Source organism: Lutra lutra, chromosome 3 (assembly GCF_902655055.1).
Source record: "Lutra lutra chromosome 3, mLutLut1.2, whole genome shotgun sequence".
NCBI lineage: Eukaryota > Metazoa > Chordata > Mammalia > Carnivora > Mustelidae > Lutra > Lutra lutra.
In genome coordinates, this window is record NC_062280.1 from 182739959 (window position 1) to 182765612 (window position 25654).

Sequence of the window (25654 nt, forward strand, 5' to 3'; positions counted from 1 at the left end):
TTTGTGGATAGGGGGATACTCTATTTACTTGGGAAATACTGGTGTGTCCATCACTGGTCTAGGTTATGAAACCACCTGGCCTAGATCCATTGGAGTCTATTTGCAAGAGAGTGGTATGTTTGGCCAATTTACTTCTGGAGTTGTTTCAGATAAAATAAATTATTATCTGTACCCAAATCAAATGTAGCAATCTTCTCAGTGATTTGACTTGCATTTATTCATCTTTGGAAGATAATAAGCAATTAACCAACGATCAGTATGCAGGATATAATTTGTGATGATGGATCTAATAATGGGATTTAATTAACTCCAAATAAATATTTTAGTGAGGATTCATTTGCACACCCAGATATTAATTTATAATATAATAGTCTCCTATTTTTGTCATTACCCACTGCACCAGAAACCATGCAGAAGTTAATATCAGTTTAAAATGCCATGATCTAAAAAGTCATAGCTTTTTAGCATTTATCGCACTTATGATATCATAATTAGTAAGCAGATCACAAAAAGACTGACAATCTGATGTGATGGATGATATTGTTTTCCTGTTCCTAAACACATTGTTCTGATTCTTTCAGATAGATTTTCGAGATTGGCTATTTTGTATGAGGTTGGATATTTCTTAATTGAGCTAGGGTCGTCATTCCTAGAACATTCCTTGAACATTGTTCAAGAAATTATTCTTTTTAATTATGAACGGAAATCATCTTATTTCTTCAGTTATTTTTTGAATTAGAATAGTCAAAGAGGATATTGATGGATAGGTTATTATGCCCCTAGCAGGAACTGAGATAGGCTTGGAATATGGAATCCTTTGTGCTTCCTCAACTCCCTCAACCCATAATTCTTTGAGTCTACCGATTACATGGGGGATAATGATTCTCCCTGAAAAGTAACTGCTACAATATGGATGTAGAAATATTTAGGCATGACTGCAGTAGTAGGTGGGAAGTACAAAAGAAAGCTGAGAATTCATTACAAGGGGAAAAAATGTGTGACAGGAAGGTTGACTTGGCTACATATCCTGAGAGCCAGAGGGCAGTCCTAGTTCAAACAAGTTACTCTTGTTTGAACCAGTTCTCATCCATACCATCTGGCAGGGAAGAAAGGTTATGTGTAAAATTTTAAAGAGTTCTGTCTATAAATGTGGTCATGCCTCTGATTCAGGAAGCTTGGCTATGAGGCTTCCCTAAGAATGAAGAGTTGTTTCAGTCATGAGTGACAACAGTGTAACCAGCTTGCTGAGCGAAGGTTGGGCATTATTAACTAGTGGTTCTGAAGTACACATCTCTGACATGGGACATCGAGATCTAGTCCACAGCTGATGGCAGACATAGTCATGATCCATCCTGAATACTTATAGAATTCCCACTGGAACTTGCAGTGGTACTATGGCCCATGGTGTACCTTTGAAGGTTGCTAAGGTCAAAATGATGCCAGGTGTTCTTACTGGTTTACCAAAATTCGTATGTAAGAGTTAGTAGGAGCTAACTATTAACCACAGGCTGATCACATGTAGATTTTTTTTATTTTGATGTGCATCTTTGAAGGGTATATTTTAGCAGGCAGATTTGAGATTGAGTATTAGATCATTTTACTTTAGAAGTGTCTCTTTAACGAAGCAAAAATAATCAGCTATTATAAAGATGAATGAATATACATTTATTAATATGTATTTTGTGTTTTTATCACTTAGTAAAAGAACAATTAGACTAGACTGAGATTAATAGGAAGCATCTTTTGGCAAAGCATCTTCTAATTTTATGCCATTTTCAGATTTAAAAAGGTATCGGAACTAAAAATGTTAATCTTACTGATTGCAATTAAACTTTTATATACATCACATTTTTTTTCACATGTGATATTTGAGAACAGAATTTTAGAGAACTTAACACTGAATATTGCCCCAAACTCTAGAAATCTTAATATTTCTTTGTAACAAATTACCATAAACCAAACAGCTTAAAAAACACAGTTAACATCTCAGAAATTTTGTAGGTCAGGAGTGCAGGCATGACCTAAATGTGTCCTTAGCTCAGGGTCTCTGAAAGCTGCAGTCTAGATATGGGCTGGGCTGCAGTCTTATCTGGAGGCTCAACTGGGAAAGAATCCATTTCTAACCTCACTCAGGTTGTTGACAGAATTCAGGCCCCGTGGTTGTCAGATTGAGGACCACAGCGTTTTGCTGGCTTTCAGGCAGAGGCCACACTCAGATCTCAGGGGCTGCTCTCTGTTCCTGGAGGACACCGTCTCCTCTTAGAGCTTGCCCTCATTTCCTGCCATGTGTACTTCCCCAGCCTGGCCACTTATTTCATGGAGCCAGTCAAGAGACTTTTTAGAGTGAGTCTCCTGGAAAGACAATCTTGTACAATTTAACATAACCCCTGAAGTGGGATCCTATTACTTTTACCGTATTCTTTTGGTTAGAAGCAGATTGTAGGTCTTGTCCACACTCAAGGGAAGACCTATATGAGGGTGTGGATCTTAGGAACTGGCAATCATGAGGGTCATAGTTTCTTTATGGCTTATTGAGAACATGTATATTTTAACAAGCCCCCCTGTTTTCTGAGACATATCAAATGTGAATTACTGTATCACTAATGTTTCCAAGTGTACAAGACAAGACTGACAACTGCTCTATGCCCTCAGATCCAGCAGGACTCATAGGCAGTACATGGATGATAATAACAGCTCTCCAAACAGTCTTTTGGGTTAAGGGACAAATGGAATAAACACCTTTTATTTCTGTTATATGTCTAAATTTAAGCAGAGGTTCTTAGTAGAAGGCAGAATAATTGCAGACACAAAGTTTCATTTCCTGACTTATTCCAAGATAGAGTCCTTGGCTAATATAAGGTGTTTAGTATTCATGGCCACTCTTTTAGACAGTGAAAGGTTTTCCCCCAAAGACAACTACACAGAGAAAATCTGCATTTCATGTTTCCTGTTATCTCTATCCTGAAAGTATGTAATCAACTAAGGGATGGATCTTTCATTTAATCCCAGTGGAAGAAGCAGAGAGGGACAAGAAAGTGGAGTTGGAAATAATATGTACCATTGCTTTAGAGGTTTCTTTTTTTTCCCCCCTAACTTTAATGATGATCCTCCAAGGTTCTTTTGAAGAAGAAGATTTTTAGTTCAATAGTCATTATATCCAAATCATATATTTATTTTAGGGATACTATTTGGGAAATTTTTATGTTGCTAAAATTATTAAACAAATAGAAGTGTTTTAGCTGACCTCTTAAATGACTTTTTTCAAGGAAGTTCTATGTCATTAGAAAGCAGTGTTTCTCTAGTGACTTGTGCAGGGGGAGAGGGAATAAGGTTGTGATAATTTCCAGGAAATTCGATGATTATTCAACAATCCCTTTTGTAGCATCCAAATTATGTTAAGAGCACTAGGACTGGGATACAATAAGGAACAAGAGAGTAACTGGTTCCTGTCATTACAGGACAGGAAAAAGGAGGGTTTTCTGAGAGCAAAATTCTTTACAGTATCTTAAATCTTCATACAATTTAATATGCCTTCAGGCTACGATGTGATGCCTAGCTTCTCACACATATTCTGTGTAGGTTGTCGAATGTAGAACTGTGGTATACACCCACATGCTTCCTCTCTGCTCGTGGATGTTTCCTGACAGCAGTCACAGCAGTCAGAAATGCTGTGCAGTCGACAGACCTAATTTCAGGTGTGCGCAGACACACAAAGCAGCTTTGGCCATCTTAAATGCCTGTAGTTATTTGGGGGCATTTCAAGGGGATTTGGTGTGGTGAGCCAAGAGAAAACATTGCAATGGAACAGATGCGGGTGAAGGAAAACCAATATTTGTTAATTTGAATCATATTTAGTTTTGCTTAATAAGATTCAGAAAATTCCAAATTGGACTGGGCTGTGGCTGGTTTCAGTGGCATTTGGTGTTAATGACTGAACATCAGTCCTATGTATTTTTTTCCTCTTTGATGAGAGATAGGGACGTAGGCACTTCCATTTGTTTATTTGGGGTTTATGTCTAAGAAAAGATCTTATGGAGAATGATTTAATCAGACCATTAATAAAAAACTGAATTCAATGCAACAACTTTGCAGGCCTGTGTCATCCGGATATAAAATGTAGAATTGACCAGCAATCCCTAATCAGAAGTGTGTCCTCCTCAAGGAATGATCAGTCTTGCTGGCATATTAAGGGCAGTAAATATTTAGTTGAAGAGCCACTGCTATGCTGTGAGCTCATCGAGCCAGGTCTCTGAACTTAGCGGGCCATGTCATTCCGTGTCTCATGAGATCCAAAGCACTGAGTCACAGGAGGCTACAGCTGCTGACGTTAGAGAGCTGGGAGTCAGAGAGGATGTTAACATGATCAATTAGCTTCTTTCTGACAGCACCTTGGAATAAATCGAAACAGAGAGTAAACAGGACAGAACTGTGCAGTAGCCAAACACATGAGGGGCCGGGACATACAGTAGCTCGTTTGGCCGCACACTTAGTTCCTCTGCAGGATTGGGGGTTTTAGTCACTCAGAGCTCTCCTCATAATCATTTTGTAACATTTGTTCTTTTTTTTTTTAAGATTTTATTTTTATTTATTTTGACACAGAGAGAGAGAGAGATCACAAGCAGGCAGAGAGGCAGGCATGGGGGTGGGGGAGGCAGGCCCCCTGCTCAGCAGAGAGCCCGATGCGGGACTCTATCCTAGGACCCTGGGATCATGACCTGAGCCAAAGGCAGAGGCTTAACCCACTGGGCCACCCAGGCGCCAAACATTTGTTCTTAATGAGAAACTAACCTACCAGAATAAAATTTGAATACGTATATTTTATGTGTAAGTAGGAAGAACGTTAGGATAGATAGTCCAGTGCAGTTGTTTTCCACGTGACAATGTCTTCAAGCTCAAGAGCAGTTGCTTTGTGTTGATCATTTATCAGGAATCTGGCACTTTTCCTACATCGTGGCATAGGCATTATTCAAACCAGCTGAGGATTATGTTATTATTTAAGCCTTTTTACAGAAGAGGAATCAGATCCATTGGAGGTGTGGCAGACGAAGTGAGGTCAGCCTTAGAACCTGAAGAATTACTTCGATTTTCGTCTTAGTCAGTTTTAGCTTCCCTGGTCTACTGGACTGTGCCCCTTAGGGCCTTCATATAGACGATGGCCACGTCGGTATAATCTTTCATCAAAGATTTTTTGCCTACTGTTTTGGACGTTCTTTAGGCCAAGGTCAACTTGCATTCAAGATTAAAGTAAACCTGTATTCCATCAGCCAACCCCCATTAGTTTTGCTATTTTTAAAATGACCCCTCACTGCTGCATCTTATTCTCCCTGTTCCTGGGGAATGGCACCCAAGTCAGTAGCTCCGTTTACCTCTATAAGCTGATGAGTCTAAAATGTCTATTTCTGGGGCGCCTGGGTGGCTCAGTGGGTTAAGCCGCTGCCTTCGGCTCAGGTCATGATCTCAGGGTCCTGGGATCGAGTCCCACATCGGGCTCTCTGCTCAGCAAGAAGCCTGCTTCCCTCTCTCTCTCTCTCTCTGCCTTCCTCTCCGTCTACTTGTGATCTCTCTCTGTCAAAAAAAAAAAAAAAAAGGAAAAAAAAAAAGTCTTTAAAAAAAAAAAAGTAGCTCATCCTCTCCTTTAAAAAAAAAAAAAAAGAAAAAAAAATAAAATGTCTATTTCTAAGACCTCTTTCCCCAGTTGCAGTCTCAGATACCCTATCAGTTGAGAAGGAGATACCGTATCAGCCAGGAGAAGAGAAAGTGTGCTAAGTATTTCAAAAAGGGGAAATTTAATATAAAAAATTGGCTCCCCAGGTGTTGAAGGCTAGAAGAGCAAAATAGGAAAGATGTGGTGTACCCGAGATTAAGAAATGCAGGAGCAGTGCTTTTGTTTTGTTTTTCCCCTTCCCTAGTTGCAAAGGAAAGACACTTGAATTAGCTTAAGCGCAGAAAGATTGCATTAAGTCATAGACCCGGGAATTAATTTGGTTCAGTTCATGGAATCAAAGGCAGGGGGAGCTGGTAGCTAAGGCTTAGGAAGTAGAACTAGTACTTGCTTTCTCCAGGATATATTCATTTATTCTCATTCTCCTTCTGTCCCTCTGCCTCTCCCTCAACTGCTTTTTCCCCGTCTTCTTCATTCTTCTCTGTCTCCATGTTATGTGGCTTTCCGCCACACACTGTATGTCTCACTACATGTCCGGGAAGATGGCAGCCACATTCTTAGATTCTTCCAGTTAAACCGCTTGATAGAAAAATCACTAGTATATTTAGTAACTGTTGTATTAAGATACATCAATATCTTCATCTCCTGTGAAGTAGTTGCTGACAGTTGGAACGATTTGTATTACAGAAGGAATGGTGTTCTCTGGATCAGACCGCCCTGGGTCAATGCCTCTTCTTGTGTTGAGGAGGGGACGCGATGGAACTGGGGAAGCAAGTTTCCTAAATGAAGGGTGGTAGTCAGGTAAAAACATCACATGTGCACACAATGTTGTTATTGTTGATGTTGTCTAAGGAAAAATAAGTAGCTACTAGTGTACAATATTGTAAGTAAGTATCTCAATCTCTGCCATATATTGATTAATAGCAATAATTATTGAGTGAAACTACACATGTCCTTACTTAAATGCGTGCTTCATGTCTTCCAGAGTCCTCGTTTCTCATCTTCACATCGAATCTGGGAGTTCTGTATAGTTCTCATTCAGAACTCATCATATTTCAGAAACCACAACTTTGAAATGAGCTGAAATACGTTTCTCAGAGCTCCTAATTACACGTTTTCGTATAGAGCAATCTGTTACCCCACTTTCCTTATTAAAAATAATGCATCACATAGAAATCATTTATTAAATGTAGACTATATGCTGGATCCTTTTTTCTTTATGAAAGATGCAACATGAAACTTTTTATAGTTTTCCTAGAAGAGATCTACTCATTTTCAGAATTTCTTCAAAGCTACCTATTCATACGCATTCATTCTGTGGAATTCATTCAGTAAATCAGTAGCTGTTTATTGAGTACTTTCCATGTAGATGTATGGTGCCAGCTGATGGGGATTATTGTGAAATGAGCAAATATTTATTATAAAAGCGTTGTTTGGCAAAATTATCTAGGCATTTATTTTTTTATTCAGTGCCTAATGACAGTGTGTACATTTTATTTGTGTTAGAACAGTATGAAGATGCTTACAAATTGATTATAAAATCTTTACCGAAATAATTGCTGAATGGAAAATTTATTATTATATCCCACAAATATAAATTTTATTAACTTTCTTCCATTCTGGAAGACAATAAGCATAGGGATTTCTCTTTTGCTTGCTTGTTTTTTATTATTATTATTTTTTGTCCCTGAATGTATTTTGCTTTATTTCTGTACATTTGTCATCCATAATTCATTTTAATCACATTCCTTAAATGTCAGGTTTATTTTAGCCTTACATATCTCATTTTGAGTAGTGACAAACAAAGGAAGAGCCTGCTAAGAGAAAGGCTTAATCTTCAAGAGTGACTGTGCTTCTAGATCTCTCTCAGCATCCCATCAGGGAGTTCATTACTGGGTATGGTTCTGAGTCTGAAACTCTCATGTCCTGCTTGTTTTCATTTCCCAAATCATCTTGTGGTAGATACAGTTTTACTGTTGTGTTGATTTCATTCAATTCTTCAGGGAGTTTATTCATTGGTGAATTAAAAGCAAAATCTGCTGTTTTCTCATAGCATCCCAAAGCTGGAGTAAGCATGGCGAATGCCTAATTTCTAAATTAGAAGATTAATGGCACTTTAATTCTGCCTTTTTTGTCTGATGGTCCAAAAAGGGTTGGGGTGTGGCTTGTTTTGTTAGAAGTATTCTTACCAGTAGAAAGTTTTACATTTGGATTTAGGGAGATGACTTAAAATGTGGAGTCATCTAAGATTTTTCCTTAAGGTGGAGGGAAGATTTTGTAAAAGGATGGGGATCTAGTGAGTTGGGGAAAATCGGAGGGGGAGACAAACCATGAGAGACTGTGGACTCTGAGAAACAAACTGAGGGTTTCGGAGGGGAGGGAGGTGGGGGGTTGGGTTAGCCTGGTGGGTGGGTATTAAGGAGGGCACGTATTGCATGGAGCACTGGGTGCGGTGCATAAACAATGAATTTTGGAACACTGAAAAGAAATAAAAAGAAATAAAATTAATTCATTTTACAGCAAATGAGATTTCTGAAGTGACAGTGTTGATAAGATTTGTTTTTTTTTTCTCTATCAGCATGTCTGTTAGAAACTAACAGGGAGTCTAGATCCCACTGGGTGGTTACAAAAAATTTGTCAGATTAGTTGGAATGTTCAGTAATATAATGACATTAGTTAATGAAATTGCTTCCTTAATGAGGGCATATGACATTGGGTTTTTAAATGATAGCCTAAAGATTTTTAGAGATATGTAGATTATAAGATTCAACAAATGAAAACTAGTAAAAGAATATAAAAATTCTTTGCTAAGCAATTTCGAAGCATGTCTGTTATATGAATTTCTTATAACAACTCTCCGAGCAGTCAAGGCTATTAGGCGTGTATGACAATAAGTGTTCTTTGCCCAAGGTCATGATTTAAAATGATAAAGATAAAATGAGTAGCCTCCTCTCTTCTCAGGTTCCCAAGTGCCTTCAGAGTCTGGACCTTCAGAGTCTGGACCCAGTCTGACCTCTCCTGAGAGAAATGTTAGTCATTAGATCGTCAGGAGGTTGACCTACCTCTGGCTCTCCTTTAATCTTAAATTTCCATCAGGATTTTTCATCACTCATTAAGACTAAACTCCTGTATATATTTCACCTTCCATTGGTGGGCACCTGTACTATTCTAATGTGCAGACACTGGGGCCCTGGTTCCTTACCAGTTCCTTGGGAACCATGATCTTGACTCCCACCTGAGGCGGCACGCGGTGAGGCTATAATCCTGATTCGGATTTCCTGACCATCCTGACACCTGCCAGCTTGGTTAGCTGCTTCCTGTCTTCGGCCAGCTCCCCTGGCACTCTGTGCTTCCTTCCTGCTGCTGCTGGGCTGCTGGGCTTGTGTTGGCTGGACTCGTGTGCCTCGTCTGCAGCGGGAACCCGGGCTGCTTGCCCCTGGCACATTAAAGCTCTCTGAGCTGTAGCCACATCCCAGAAGTCCTGTTTAAATGGCAACTGCTACATTGATCACAATAGGGCATTTAACCGTTTGCCTCTAGCTTTCTGTTCTTAGTTGCATTTTTTTTTTCAAACTTTCGAAACTTGCTATATTACACAAAGGTGAGGAATACTTAAGAAGAGGTTAAGTCTTGTTTGGCCAGGACAGCCCCATTGCTTATGAGGTAAGGACTTCCCCAGGTGACTGTGATAATAGGAACGATTGATGACACTTACGTAGCTCTTACTTTGTGCCCCACTCTTTCTAAGTACTTCTCGGGTATTAATGCGCATAGTAAATGATAAAACCTGCCATCAGCAGAGAGGAGGCAATGTCCCATTTCAAGCGCAGGAGGACGGTCAGACTTCGTAGACTTTGCTAAGTTGGGTAGAGGTTGAGCCTCTTCTCACGTCTCAGTATCACCAACGTTCAGCATCGGGAGAAAAGGCAATTACCGCCGTAGTACAGATTCTGCAAAGCAAATATGAAGAAAGGCTTGTGTATACAGCTCTCCCTAACTGTATGGAAAGTACACAAGTGAAAACGAAATGTCCAGGGGCACCTGGGTGGCTTCGTTGGTTAAGCGTCTGCCTTCTGCTCAGGTCATGATCCTGGGGTCCTGGGATCGAGCCTGCACTGGGCTCCTTCCTCAGAGGGGAGCCTGCTTCTCCCTCTTCCTCTCTCCCCACTCACACACGCTCTCTCTCTCTCTGTGTCTCTCAAATAAATAAATAAAACCTTAAAAAAAAAAGAAAATGTCCAAATACAAAAGGGAATCTAAGGGTGTTAATAGACAGTAACACCCGGAGATTAAACAAACAAACAAAAACAAATGATATCATTATAAAGATAACTACCCTTCTTGTCAGGATAAAGGGGGAGACACCCATAGCCCAATATGATGAGATATTTTCAATATCTTAACATGATCACATTTCATTCTAATCTCTTTTCATTATTTTCAAAAGCATTTTGAATGAACATGTACTGGTGTTTTTTCCTAATATTAGTGATGAATATAACGAAGATAATGGGGCATGTCTATCAGTCCCATCGGCATAGAGTCTGTTGGGTGATGCAGACAATGAGACGGGCAGTTTTTTTTCTTTTCTTTTCTTTTTTTTTTTTAAAGATTTTATTTATTTATTTGACAGAGATCACAAGTAGACAGAGAGGCAGGCAGAGAGAGAGAGAGAGAGAGAGAGGAGGAAGCAGGCTCCCTACTGAGCAGAGAGCCCGATGCGGGGCTCGATCTCAGGACCCTGGGATCATGACTTGAGCCGAAGGCAGAGACTTAAACCCACTGAGACACCCAGGTGCCCCGAGACGGGTAGTTCTAATGCAGAATGCCAAGAATAATAGCACAGATTGGGCTTTGGATTCAGACAATCCTGGGTTCAAATCCCTGCCCTGCCACCATACTAACTATGTTGCTTTAGACAAATGATTTACTCTTTATCGACCTCAGTTTCTTCACCTATAAAATGGGAATAATAATTGTACCTGCCCTAAAGTTGTATGGATTACATGAAGTTCCAGATGAATAAACGCTACTAAATATATAATATACGGATATTGCCAGTTTCCCTGGCACTTATACCACATGATACTTCTATCATCCCAAGATCACATGACAATAAACATTTTTTAAAGATTTTTTATTTATTTATTTGAAGGAGAGAGAGATCAAGGTTGGGGGTGGGGTGGGCAGATGGAGAGCGAGAGCGAGAATCCAAAGCAGACTCTACACTACGCACAGAGCCTGACGTGGGGCTCGATCCGGCCACTGCTCGATCGTGACCTGAACCGAACAGTGAAATTTTAAACAAGGCAAGAGCTGAAACACGTCAGCTAGAGAGCGTGTTAGTATGTAGTAGGTGAATTTCTCGTTTCTGCGTGGAGTAAATGTGAAGGTCAACTGTGCCGGGGACGGGGAAGCCGGTAGAAAGCTGGCTGACAAGTGGGTCGGAGCGACTGGTAGATGTGCTTGATCGTGAAGCCTCGACCAGTGTCTGTAGTGATGCATTATGAGAATTTAAGACATTCCTATCTTTAAATCTTCTCCACGTGAGCCTGGTGTTACTGAGGGCAGGTCTGAGGCACGTTTTTAAAACGGAGCCTCATATTTCCTTCAGTGTCCATTCCTTTCTCACCGCCATCCTTCCATCTATCACCCACAGTTTGACTCATCCATCCGTCTGTTCGTGGATCCATCCGTCTCTCCCTCCTAACTTTGTCCTGACGTTCTCCCATTAATCAAATATTTATTGACTGGTTCACCGGGAGGAGGCACTGGGAATATAAAAAACCGCACAGTGATAGTTTTTGTTCTCACAGAGTGTTTTAACTAAGATGCAGGTTTAGCTCAGCCCAAGGCAGACACGTATTTCTCTCCCTCATAAAATTATGAGTGATTTAATTTTGGCAACTCCAGATCCAAACTTTTTCAAGACATGAGTAAAAATCCCCTTGCAGTGGTCACTTGGGGAGTTTTCCCCCTGATTCTGATGCTTTCTTTGCATAAAACATTTAGTAGGGAGAGGTTCTAATTCCCATTTAAAATAATAATGCAATTTAATTTCACAGGATGTTTTATTAAGACGGAAAATTACAGTCAAGCAGATTGACTGGCAGGATCGTTTTTAGGGTTAACCCCCCCGGACTGTTGGCTGTTTATTGATTTGTTTACCAAACAGTTATTAAGTGTTTCTCATACATCAGGGTCAGGTACACTGGATGAAATAAATATCACAATCCTTTGTTTTTAAAGCGCTCAGGATTTTGCTAAGAAGGAAAATAGCTAAACAATTTGTTTATATGTGGAATTATTGACTCCATGTATGAGTGAAGAGGAGGAAACAATTTATTCTGGGTAGGCTGGGGAAGACCGTGTGGAGAAGATGCTGCTGAATTTGGACTTCAAGGGATGAGTAGCGTTGCACTGGGCAGAGAGGCAAAAATTAGCACCTAAAGGGAAAAAAGATATGAAGGGAGAAAACGCTGCATGAACAAGAAGTAGCATAGCCAGGCTAGGCAACAAAGAGTTGTTAGCTGTTACTGAGTATACAGCTTTTGGGATGAGGTAGAGGTAAAGAAGTAGTAAAGTCAGTTGCAAAAGGGTATAATAGGATGCTAAGATATTGTCTAAAGAGCTCTTGACAAAGACCTTTGTTTTAATTTTCATTTGCAGGATGGGTTCATTGACAGATTCTCTCCTCCGTTTCCCCCTCCCTTCCTCCTTTCCTGAGCACATTTATTTGAATGTTCTTTTCTAGGCACTGGGGATAAAAAAGTGAAAAAAAGCAAAAAGAAAAAAAAAGTCTTATCAGTATGGAGCTCTGTTCTAGAAGCAGAGCTCATATAGACCATGTAAGTGGGGAGATAATAAATATCTTTGGCTTTAAAAGCCATATAACTTCTGTTGTAACCCTCATTTCAGCCCTTATAGTGACAAAGCAGCCATAGACAATATGTGAACAAATGTGAGTGCCTCATTTCCAGTAAGATTTTGTTTACAAACTGAAGTTTGAAATCCATATAAATTTCGTGTGTCATAAAATATTTTTCTTTTCTTCTGTTTCTTTCTCCTACCATTGCAAAACATAAAGGTCATTCTTAGCTCACAGGCCTTGTGAAAACAAGGAAGCTAGATTTGGCCCACTGACTGTAGTTGGTCTAAACCTGTTCTAGAAGTTCAGGTTAATGGAGACATTAGACACAGCCATTAGCTGAGTGAATCAAAACCAATTTACATATTTAAAAGATTTAGCAAATAGTGGAACCAGCTTATAAAGCAGAGAGATTCATCAGTTCTGCAGGAGAGGCAGGGAAATGAAGCTATTGGGTCATGGACGGTCTTGGACGTTAATGTCTAAGTGAATGAAGGTTGCATCAGATCTTCTGGACATTCAATTGCTTCCTTCCATGTTGAAGCTTGTATCACATGACATTTCTGTGCCTAAGCTAATCTGGCTCTCTCCTGAAATCACCTCCTCTGTGCCAGGTCCCTGTTGTGAATCTTGGTATTATACAGTAGACGGTGTCCATTCTGGCGTGATCACCATTCACGTGTCAGCCCACCCGTGTGAACGCAGCTTGGTTCCAGTACTTTCCTCAGATGAGGATGAAGAGTCAGAATGAGTATTAGCCATGCAGATGTTTCTGAGAGTAAGCTATCAGGCTTTCAGATGAGCCAAAAGACCTTGCCTACACATCTTAGTAACGCTTTTCATCGACTTGAGATAGTCAGTTGTTGAAATTCTGAAGACATATGGCTTGGGACCCAGGCCCTCCCCCAACCCCCGCTGCCCCCGGTCTGCTGTGCGACACCAGACCAGTCACTGGGGCTCCTTCAGCTCGTTTCCACATCTGTCTACTGGGAATAGTAGTCATACGTAACTTATAGGTCTCCTGTACTACCTGAACTACATGGACTAGTCATCATAATCCACATCAAGCACACAGTACAGTGTCCAGTAAATAGTAAAATAAATAAGTAAAAATGGACTATTACCACTATCATTGTGATTAGGGAAAATATATAAGAGAGGAAATTTAGCACTCTTTTCCTTGTGGGATTTTAGCTATTTTTTAAAAAAAGATTTTATTTGAGGGAGAGAGAGACAGAGACAGCACAAGAAAGGGGAAGGGCAGAGGGAGAGAGAGAGGGATAGGCAGACTCCCCGCTGAGTGGAGAGCCCAATGTGGGGCTTAATCCCAGGACCCTAAGATCATGACCTGAGTTAAAGTCAGACGTTGAACTGACTGAGCCACCTGGGCACCCCAGGCTTTAGCTGTTTTAAGATTGGATGAATGTTAGAGGAGAGAATTAACTTAGAAAATAAAAACAAAAACAAAAACACTTGACTAAAAAATCCTATAAAATCATGTGGGCTGTTACAGATAATATAAGGGGAAATTAAAGGAGCTATATCATTTTGAAAGAACATAATCAACTATTAAACATTTTAAAAATTTAATTTGAAGGATGCCTCGGTGGCTAAGTTGGTTAAGTTTCTGCCTTTGGCTCAGATCATGATACCAGGGTCCTGGGATCAAATCCTGCATCGGTCTCCTTGCTCAGCAGGGAGTCTGCTTCTCCCTCTGCACGTTTCTACCTCTCACTGCCACTCCCTCTGCTTGTGGTCTCACTGGTAGATAGATAAATAAATAAATAATAAATCTTTAAAAAATTTTATTTGAGAAACGTTAATTACCTTCACTATGTCAATTATATTTTTAAACAAAGGATTGCTAATTCTTTTGAAAACATGCCCAGGACATATTCATTTAATTTAAGATGGTGTATAGTGGACTCCCAAACATCCATACAATGAGTACAAACCACTATAATATATCTTAACATGAAGAGTCACCACAGGCACGTCAATTGCTAAAATTAGAGTGTGCTCTTTTCAACTATCTCCCCGTTGTATTAGAATTTGCCTTGGTCTGACACCAGTAAAAGGCTTTTTATTTACTTTCTGTTGCTGGGAAGGATTTTAATTGGTTCCATGGCTGTTAGTCAAGTATCACTTTATTTCTCAACAGATGATTCAGACCTGCAGGAGTCATGCTGTAATTTAACTGTAGAAAACATAGGATCTGGGAATGTCACACACAAAAATTGTACAATGGAAAGAAGGTTGTGCTGATCTCTGTAAGAATGAGTGAAATTCTAATTCTTGAATGTTTTGTGCTCTGGAGTTTTTCTTCAATTGATAGAGAAGTCTAAGTTTGTCACTGTACATGTTCTTCCTCAATCTTCTTTATGGCCAATGGCATATGTTCATACATGTACATGAACATAAATGCATGTTTGTGTGTGTGTGTGTGTGTGTGTGTGTGTGTGTGTGTGTGTGTATAACAATTTGGACTTTATGTCCATGGATTGGATTTCTTTGTTCAAATTCTAATTCATTCGTGGCCATCAAATCTACAACAAACCTTTGAGTGAGATATTTCTCTTGTCCTCAATTTTCCCATGGGTGAGATAAAGCTTATATCTTGGAAAGGATTATCAGAAGAACTGAGACAATAGGTATAAAATGACTAGCTTCAGTGTTTGAATCAGTAAGTGCTTCATAATTGCTTGACTTTTCCCCTTCCATCTTTCCTGTGGCTTTGCTTCTACCTTCTGGACCACATCATGCTTTAGCTACCATTAGAGTCTCTTCTTTCATTTCTAAAATCACCATGTAATTTATTCCCACTTTTAATCAAAAGCATTCAAATAACCTAAATATGATAATATTGTTTCAGAGATTTTCCAGTTGTAAATATGATGAGATACCCTAAAGATATGCATTAACATAAACAGAATAACCTAATTATGAAATTACATGAGTCTCCAGGCTTTTATTGTGTTTATGATTGAAAATAATAATGCTGATTTCATGCCTACTGATAGGTGAGAGATTTGATAAAATGACAAACAACCTCAAACTATTTTCTCCTCGGGCACCTATGAAGATGGGCTATAGTTTTTACTTCCCACCATGACCACCATGCTGGGGGAGACCTCCTGTTCTGCTTCTCTCTGATAAGCTGTCACATTCACTTATCCCCACTGACATCTCCCATACACAAAAATGGTCTTAGTCTCTCACAGTTCCTCTGCCTTCCAAAAATGGGCTCCTTTATTGTTATGATGTCTCTGACTTTGCTGACTGCCAGGCCCTGTAGATTTATCCTTGTCTTGCAAGACTTTTTGCGAGTAAGCCTGTTTTGTCACAGGGTTTAATGCTGATGCAATGGGTCTAAAGGCTGAAATCGGTCTCATAGTCATGGCTACTGGGCATGGATGTTGCTCTGCCAAGCTAGTTTGTTTTGAGGCTTTTGCAATATTGGATCCCAAATTTGGTCTGCTGAGTTGCCAGAGGGCAGGCAGTATATGCTTAAAAATTTGTAATAAGAAAATTTTAGTTGGGATATTTCTGGAGAATCTCCAGGCCAATATGAGGTCTGGGACTGAAAGTTTAACGTAACAGAGATGTCCACAGCCAAACTGATCTGTGTCCAGCATTGCCACAACAGCTATAAGAAGGGATATCTCTCTTTCTATATATATATATATATATAAATGTATAAAAATATAAATAAATATATATTTCCCTCCCTCCATCCCTGGAAACCATCATTCTGCTCTCTGCTACTGTGAATTTGAATAGTTTAGATACTTCATCTAAGTCAAATCATGCAGTATTGGTCCTTCTGTGCCTGGCCCATTTTGCTCAGCGTGGTGTCCTCCAGACTCATCCATGTTGTTGCAAATGGCAGGATTTCCTTCTTTTTTATGGCTGGATAATATTCCACTATAGGTCAGTATTGCATTTCCTTTTTCCATGCATGCATTCATGGACATTTAAGTTGTTTCTACATCTTGGCTATTGTGAATAATGCTGTAATGCACAGGAAAGTGCTAATGTCTCTTTGAGATTTTGACTTCAAGTTAGCCTGGCTTTTTTGTGGTGGGAATGTAAAATGATGCAGTTTCTATGAAAAATGGTATGGAGGTTATTCAAAAATTAAAAGATTTACCATATGATCCAGAAATCCTCTGTCCCTTTCATCTGATTGACAGCGCGCTCATTTTGGTCCATGTGGTTCACATGGGGTTAAACTTCATGCTGGGTGTGAGCACGTGATGAAGCCTGATCCAGGAAGCCCGCATCCCTTTGATTTAGCTAGAGTAAGGTACATTTAAGTTCACTCATAAAATACTAGGATTTCTTTTCAAGAATTGTTGAAATAGAGAAGGTCTCTTTCCAGAATTATGCCTGCTAACATAGAGTGAAAGGCTGTAGTCGCCATTTTGCCATTAGTAGGAAGGAGCTTTCTCAGGAATGGCATGAACAGAGAAGAGAGCTGTGGATCTTCCCATGCCTGGAATTTCCCCATGTTTTTAAATGTGTTCTGTCTAACATTCACTTTAATTGGGGCAAGGTGTCTTACCATACTGATGTGCTGTAATTTATTAGCTCCTACTATTTAATATTGCTATTATTGCTATTTAATATTTTGTCTGGAATTAGCAAGCATATGTATAAGTGTTTGGTACTTCTGTAGGATATGGAAATGGCACTGCTAATTCAAAGTGTGTAAAGATTTTTTTTTAAAGACTTCATATAGTAGGCAAGACATTATGTATACACACACACATAACATACACACACACACTTTTTGCTAGGACATTCTAGTTTAAGATTCTCTTATATTTTCCCAGTTAAAATATTTAACTGTTATGAAAGAGTTTATGTGTAGATTGATTGAATCATTTTTCTTAGAAATGCAAGAAACAGAAATCTTCTCTTATCATGGTATCAAAACCAAGTCAAGACAGCTGATGTGTCCCCAGCAGCAAATAGGGTACGTGAGATCTTTAAGCAGGTGGGTCTGGGGTAAAATGCTTTTGTGCTTTTAGATAGCGCTCAGAGCAGTGGACAATCTGAGCACGAGAGTTCAAGTATGAGTTATGCGCCCTTGAGGTAGGAGAATGAAGGAGAGCTGGCTAGCCATGTCTGGGGCCTCCCCGTTGGCTGCGGCATCCCATTCCCCCTCATGACTGGACAGCATTATCAGTAGGTCAAGGGACATATAATCACCTTCTGTTGATTATACAACATGTGACACAATCCTAATATGATGGGAGTTAGGCTTCCCTGCTGTCATCTTCAGTTCCACTGAAGGGCGAAGTTTCAGTGTGTTGACCTAGATCTCAGGGAAGCCTTCTTGAGACTCTCCCTTTTCCACTGTACACCCTCTCTCCTCTTCAGAGCTTACAGCCCCTGCCTCTCCAAAGCGTGTTCCTTCTCATTTCCTCCCATTGTGAAAAACTTGCTTGCTAAGCCAAACAGCACCAGTATTTTTTCCTTCTAATCAAAGTGATAATGTGAATTATATATCTGAGTGCAGGAAATGTGTTCATTGTCATTGACACCTTCTAATTGCAAAAAAAAAAATGTAAAAATGGATTTTATAGTAGAAGGATGTGCTGCAGCTTTGTGAGAACAAAAATGGAAATAGGAACCTGGTTCTCATCATAGGTGTTCCATGTACTATCTGTGATCTTTGTTAAATTACTTAACACTTCACAAGTCTTTGTCATCTTTTTCAAGACTTTGTCAGCTTTTGCAATGAAGGAGACCAGCAGGAAAGAGGCTTCTTCCAGATCCCTATTCAGGATATTGATTTTCTAAATGTTAGAAGTTGACCCAAGTGGTCAGAGAGCCCTGTGCTCCCAGCATTCCAGCTCCTGCTGCTGGTCATATGCTCTGAGGCCCATGACCGTGCAAGGGAAAAACCAGGGATCAGAGCAAAAGAGACTTCAGGGAGGAACCAGTAGAAGAGCCTGACTTGATAGCACCAACAAAACAAATGTTGGATGGGATTCACCTCTCTTCTCTTCCTCTGTTATTTCTATCTCTTACTTCTTCTGCATTAGTATTTTAAGTAAATCAGATAGAAAAAAAAAAACAAACAAAACAAAACTTCCCTAAATTAAAAAAAAAAAAGAATTAAAGTGTTTAGTAGATGGAGAAGATGGCCGAATTGGATCCATATTTTTTAATGTTTTTTCTACATGGCAGAAGGAATAACTTAAAACAGTGAACACAAATACAGACCATCAAAAATTATGAAGATAAAGAAGAGAAACATGGAGAGTACATTCAGGAGACCCAGCATGTAAATATTAGGAGTCATAAAAGAAGAAAAGATTTTAGATGGAAGTGAAATTATATATATATATATATATATATATATATACACATTTGTGAGTATATACATAGAAGAGAACTTCTCTGAGCTGCATTCTCAAGTCCATAGTTTAAAATTCCACTTCTAGGTATATATTTAAAGGAAATGAAATCACTATTCCAAAGAAATATCTACACTCCCTTGTTGATCACAGCATTATTGACAAGAGCCGAGATATGGAACAACTAAGTTTCTATTGACAGATGAATGAATAAAGACATTTTTATATATGCACACACATACAGTAGAATGTTATTCAGCCTAAAAAAAGGGAGAAAATCCTGGCATTTGTGACAACAAATGAACCTGGAGGACATTATACTAAGTGAAGGAAGCCAGACATGGGAAAGAAAAATGTTGCATGATCTCACTTGTGTGTGGAATCTAAAAAAGTCAGACTCATAAAAGTGTGATTATCAGGGGACCAGGGGGTGGGGGTGGGGGGCAGGATGGAGAAAACCGATAGGTATTAAAGGGTACAAAATTTCAGTTTTTTTTTTTAAGATTTTATTTTATTTTTTTATTTATTTATTTTGACAGAGAGATCACAAGCAGGCAGAGAGGCAGGCAGAGAGAGAGGAGGAAGCAGGCTCCCTGCTGAGCAGAGAGCCCGATGCGGGGCTCGATCCCAGGACTCTGAGATCATGACCTGAGCCGAAGGCAGCGGCTTAACCCACTGAGCCACCCAGGCGCCCCCAAAATTTCAGTTTTAAGTTGCATAAGTTCTAGAAGGCTAATGTACGATACGGTGACTATAGTTAATAATACAGTATTGTATACTTGAAAGTTGCTAAGAGAGTAGATCTTAAGTGTTCTTAACACACACACACACACACACACACACAAACTGTGTGAGCTGGTGGACAGGTTAGCTTGCTTGATTTTGGTATTCATTTCACAGTGTATATGTATATCAAAACATCATGATACACACCTTAAATATATTCCTCAATGATATCTCAGTGAAACTAGAAAAAGAATCCTGATTAATGCTAAGCGCGATTGAGGAGAAAAGACACATACCTCAGTAAGTCCTGGTAAGATACCTGAACTGTAAAGATTAAGAGAAATTTTACAAGCTTGTAGGCTAGAATGATTTACTTTCAAAATAAAGAAGGCTCTAGAGAGAGTGTGATTCTCCTCTGTAACATCGAAGTTTGAAAGACAGTTTTGAGTTTACAGACAGAAGAGCACTGTGCCACCAGAGTCCCATACCCAGTGAAGACATAATTTACCTGTTCGGTTAGTGGTGGAAAGGATGAAGTATTGTGGGTATCCAGTGATTCGCGGAGAGTGTATCATTTATGGACCTCAAGAGAGACAATTGTTTGAGAATGTACTCCAATGGAATAATGTATCAGAGGAAAGAATTTAAGATCGAAAAAGAAGGAGATGAGGGCATTTAGTGGCAAGTGATGACTTTACATACCTACCCTCCTTTCTATCTATCTATCTATCTATCTATCTATCTATCTAAATAGATAATAAGAATATGGATACTTCAAATGCCAAAAATGGAATATTGGAAAAGAAAAGATATAAAGGAAAACTATTAATCTAGAACTAACATTTCTGTACTACCGAAGCCAACATGGGAGTTGTGTAGTGAGTTCAGGGATTCGGGGTGTGATCAAAGGAAGTGATAAGATGAGGAGGTGGCAGGAACACAGGACAAACTTTAGTCAGGTGGAGGTTTGATAGATTTACAAGCTAGGTTTGCCCCTCACAACACGAGACCTTTCTAGAGACCAAGGTGCAGGGCACTGCCCAGAAGGGGAAAAGGGAAAGGGAGAGAGGACATGTCCACTCTCTTAAAGGTACAGCTGAGGTGGCTTGGGATGATGGCAGGGAGTCTGAGAACTCAAGGGTCAGAGAATTCCAAAGGGAAAACGGACCTGGAGTCTTTCACAGCCCCTGAGGTTGAGCTAAGGCTGGTGAATGTTGGATGCAGTTTTCTGAGGTCTCACAACATGCGTACTGTAAATGGGTAAACACCTCCATATTGGGGTCACATGTAAAACCGTGAACAAGTGAGTTCAGTGTTGGTAAAACTTTTGAGCTAATGGTACCAGCCTGCTGGAGTCAGATCTAGTAGATAAAATAGAGACATAGAGAATTTGAATGGTATCAATAAACATCATGTAAAAGATATATATATATACACACATATATATATACAGAGAGAGAGATGTACACTTTCAAATATAAATATAGTTTTAGTATCTATGAAATATTCATAATTAACCACGTACTTGACGATGAAGAAAACTTGTAAAAAAAGGCAGATCTCCTATAAGCTACATGTTACATTTTGTGTTGGAATAAAATAAAATTAGTAATAAATAAGGAGACCCCACCTCCTCAGCCACTGGAAAAGTAGAGCCACCCTCCCAAATTAATTATGGATCAAAACAGAAATTAAAACCAAACTTAGAGATTAGGAACTATTTTGAAAACATTGTAAAGGAAAATACTTCATAAACCCAAATAGCCTCAGCAAAAGCTCTCCTTAAGGAATGACTCCAGTTGGTGATCCAAAAAAAGGAACTTTATGTTTTTTCCCCCTAAAATCACAAGAAAAGCAACACCAAAAAATAGATAAAGGGAAATGCTAACCTTAAGTCCTATAATAAAAATGAAATAGAAAGGATAAAGTAAAACTATTTTTATTTGAGTTTTCAAGAAAATCAATAAAATCCTGTTGGACTAGAGAAAAAAGAGAGAAAACAACACTACATACTTAGAAATAAGAAAGGTCACAAATCTACACAGACTGAAGAGATTCATGACATAAAGAAACACTATTTCAACATAAAAAGTAATCAATAAAAATCCTAAAAAGAAATGAAGTCTACTACGTATGTGTAGCCTCAGGGTTGAAAAGACCTGGTGAACAAAGACAGGACACTTGGAATATAATAAAGAAAAGAGAAACACATTTTGGTGTAATACGCTTAAAATTTTTGTGGCACAAAATATTGTAAATGAAATCAAAAGAAAAGTTGAAATTTGTGTAAGTTTTTTCCTTCCCTCCCTCCCCCCTTCCTTCCTCCCTTCTTCCTCTCTTCCTTCCTCCCTTCCTCCTCCATCTCTCCCTCTTTTCCTTCCTTCCTTCCTTCTTTCCTTCTCTCCTCCCCCAACCCTTTCTTTTGAAGAGAATGTGGTAGGATGTACACCCTAGGCTACTACTACACATAGTTTGGGTAGAGGAGATGAGAAAGTTGACTGGTAGGGTAAAAAAGTGAAAAACCTTAATACATACAGCCTGTAGGTATCATTTAAAACCTAGAACTCAAAACAATCAAGTCCTTGGGGTGCCTGGATGGCTCATTCTGTTAAGCAGCCTGTCATGATCTCAAGGTCCTGGGATTGAGTTTCATGTCAGGCTCCGTGCTCTGGGCAGAGTCAGCGTGGGATTCTCTGTCCATATCCCTCTGTCCCTCCCCTCTTGCTTGCATGCTCTCTCTCAAATAAATAAGTCTTTTAAAAACCCAATAAAGTCCTTGAATCAAGCAAGTTCCTTATCGTCACAAAAACTGGGGAGAACAAGTGTGAACATGACTTCTAAAGTACCTGACACTTAACCCAAACTGCTCCACCAGACACATGGTTTAGGGAAAATGATTTGGAGACCCTTATCGCATCCCACTGTATATCCTTCGGAAAATATATGTGACACCTAAAGTTGTCACTGAAAATAATGATGCATTGATCAGCTCACCGAAAAGTGCCTTTTCAAGCATGCACTTAATATATATTAATTTTCCTTCCCTCCAAACTTGAGTTTTGCTTTCATGAAGTCATTCTCTTATCCAATTTTAAGCAGGTCTTTCGAGCTCGCTCATGGTGTATTTTTGAAGTGGTAATGATCTCATCAACTGCGTAAGAGCCCTACTAATGTCAGTGTGAATATATTTTGTTGTGAAATAATGATCACTTTTCCTAAGAAAAGATTTCAGTATTGTGACTATTTTCTTTCCTCACTCAAATTATTGGGATAGAAGAAACCTTGACTTGTCTTTGTGGGAAGGGATACTTTCACATTGTGTATTTCAAGGTTACCCGTATGGAGTAACCTTTGTTGAACTGAACACAAATCAGCATCATACATCAGTTTGACATAGAGAGTCAATAGCACATTTCTGAAACAGAAGCACTGTGTCTTAGTAGAAGCCCAGGACACCTGACTTGGGCCAAGCTCAGGCATTATTGATCATGGGGTCTTGGACATGTTACTGAATTTCTCTGAGTCCCAGTTTGCACAGCGGGATCCTCCTCTTCTTCCTACCTAGAGAGTTTGTCCTGAAGATCAAATAATTACTTTATGTAAGAGGGCTGGGTGAACGAGCATTCTTACATGCATGCATGAAGCCTTACCGTCCCTGCTCAAATACTTACCGGCCTTCACGACCCCTATGTGCTCCTGGAGTCTGCCTTGCTCTCCGTCCAGTCTTTCCACTGTTCACCTCTGCCTGAAATTACATTGTAAATTAATGTTTTAAAACAGCGTGATAGAGTAGGTTTTTTTTTTTTATTGTTGTTTCTATTTGAAGGATTTCCTCTTACTTTTTCTGTTAGATCTTAGACTGAAGTTGTCATTCTCCAGGTACATCTAGGATGGGAGTGCTCTGTTGTGCAGAGTTGGAATGGCTAGAGATGATGTTTGAATAATAACAAATAAGACTATTTTATTCTCATCCTTGGCATGAAAAGTGTCCTATTAGAGAGATCTACAATTGGGTTGTATCTTGAAACAGGCTCTTAAAATGCAAAATAAAGTTAATCTACTTGGAATCATTTAAATTCTGTAAAGTGTGACTTCATAAAATGACTAAGGGCATTTCCATGTATGCCGTACAGCCTTCTGGAGGAGATGATGTAAAGGTGTAATAAAATATTATGTTTCTCCTCACAGCATTCTTCATCATCAATATATTATGTAATTCTAAGTAATTACTATGAGTCAATGTTTACCAGTCCTACAGAAATTCTATTATAAAGGAAACTACCTTCACTCAGCACCCCAGTGTTATATCTTTGAATTCCTTCTTTCATCACAACTTACAGAGTTTTAAAAAATCCAAATAAAATAATTTATTTTTTGTATTTTTTTCCTGTCATCTGTGAGAGGCCATAAAAAGGAATAATTTTCTCTTAATGAAAAAGGTAAATGCTTCCTTTGATGGTTTCTGTGTATTAATATTATCTGCTAGATTTCCAGCATTCCAAATTTTGCCATAACGTGATCTCATTATCGTGTAAATTATTAAAGTGTTTTTTAGCTCATTTAATTGCTTGGTCCTAATTGTGGATTTAATTTTTTTTATTAGATCATCACAATAGTTTTCAATAATTATCATTGTCTTATTAATACAAATAAATGAAAGGATGACACTAACTGTAGTTTTAATGAGTCTCCAGTGAAGGACAATGTAGACTAGAGCATCGTAATTCACATCTCTTTACAATTAGTTTGTAGATATCATGGAGCTCTACCTCTATCCTTTCCATCTATCATTCGAAGTCAAATGGGATCTCTGACACCAACTGGGAAAGAACATGGGCTGTGGAAATAGCATCAGCTTTGAATTCAGACAAGAGCACCTTTCAGCCCTATCACTTACCAGTTTGGGGATAACTTTTAAGTTGCTAAATTTCTCTGTCTTGGTGGCTTGTTCAGAAGGTAACACAGTGGCTCAGTCCATCTCTCTTCATTCCAGAGTGTAGCACGGTCTACCCTGTGCCTGTCAGTTGTTAACACTGTGAATCCAGGGGGATCTCATTCAAATTCAGTTCTGAGTCAGTGGGTCCATGGTGGGGCCAGAGAGGCCGCATTTCTCATAAGCAGGTGGTCCATCTGGCACAGTATGAAGAGCAAAGTCGTAACGTACATTGCGATGCAGGCGGGTCTGATTATGTGAAGTGCTCTTCTGCCATCTAAACAGAGATAAGGACGTAGCCTTGGAAGAGGTATTATGGCAGTTGGAGAGGATAGACCTGTAAAATGCCTACCCTGGCTTCTGCTACTTGGTAGAACTCAGGAAGCATCATCAGTCTGGTCATTTTCTTAGGCCTTATCTGTGTGTGTGAAGAAATCATTTATGTCTGGCACTAAAGCAGGTCCCAGCTGGGAATACTGTAGGCATCATTTTGTTTGCAGAGAAGGAAACTAAGACTCCTAGAAGGCAGATTTTAGAGGACAGAAACCCAGACCTCATAATTGTGAACTTAACATTCTTTCCATCCCATCATAGTGCCTTCCTCGTCATAAAAGCTGACTTGAGCTTTTGAGATCTAAAAGATACAATGAGGAACCATCTCAATTTAATTTTTCAGACAGGGCTAGGACTAGAAGCCATTTAACCCACACTAAGAGAAATTCTTACAGAGTTAAAAAGATGTCTTCTTGGCACTCAAGGTGGAAAATGGCACATTCGTGCAAAATGACTTTGACATCTGTAATATGCATTAAGGAAAATTTTGTGCCATGAACCAGATAAGCTAGGACTGTCCAGTGAGCCCAACCGTAAAGGTTGGGATGTATGTTCTCAGCACCTCAGTTTTGCCTTTCTGTGACCTTTCTCCGTGGCCACCTATATCACAGAGACAGACTTTTCTCTGGCCTCCTAGGTTTTCCCTCTGCAGGGAGACCCTAATCTGATAGGACCATTCTAGCTTTAGGAATCCGGTAATGACTCCTTGTAGCTATAGTTGTATGAAAAACAAAACAGAGATGACAACAACAACCACACTTCAA

At 39.3% G+C, this 25654-nt stretch overlaps 1 protein-coding gene across 2 annotated transcripts in view; it reads left to right on the plus strand.

Moving 5' to 3' along the window:
- GPC5 (glypican 5) overlaps positions 1–25654 on the plus strand; it is a 1410504-nt gene that overhangs the window by 186197 nt on the left and 1198653 nt on the right. The gene's annotated exons all lie outside the window — the stretch shown is intronic.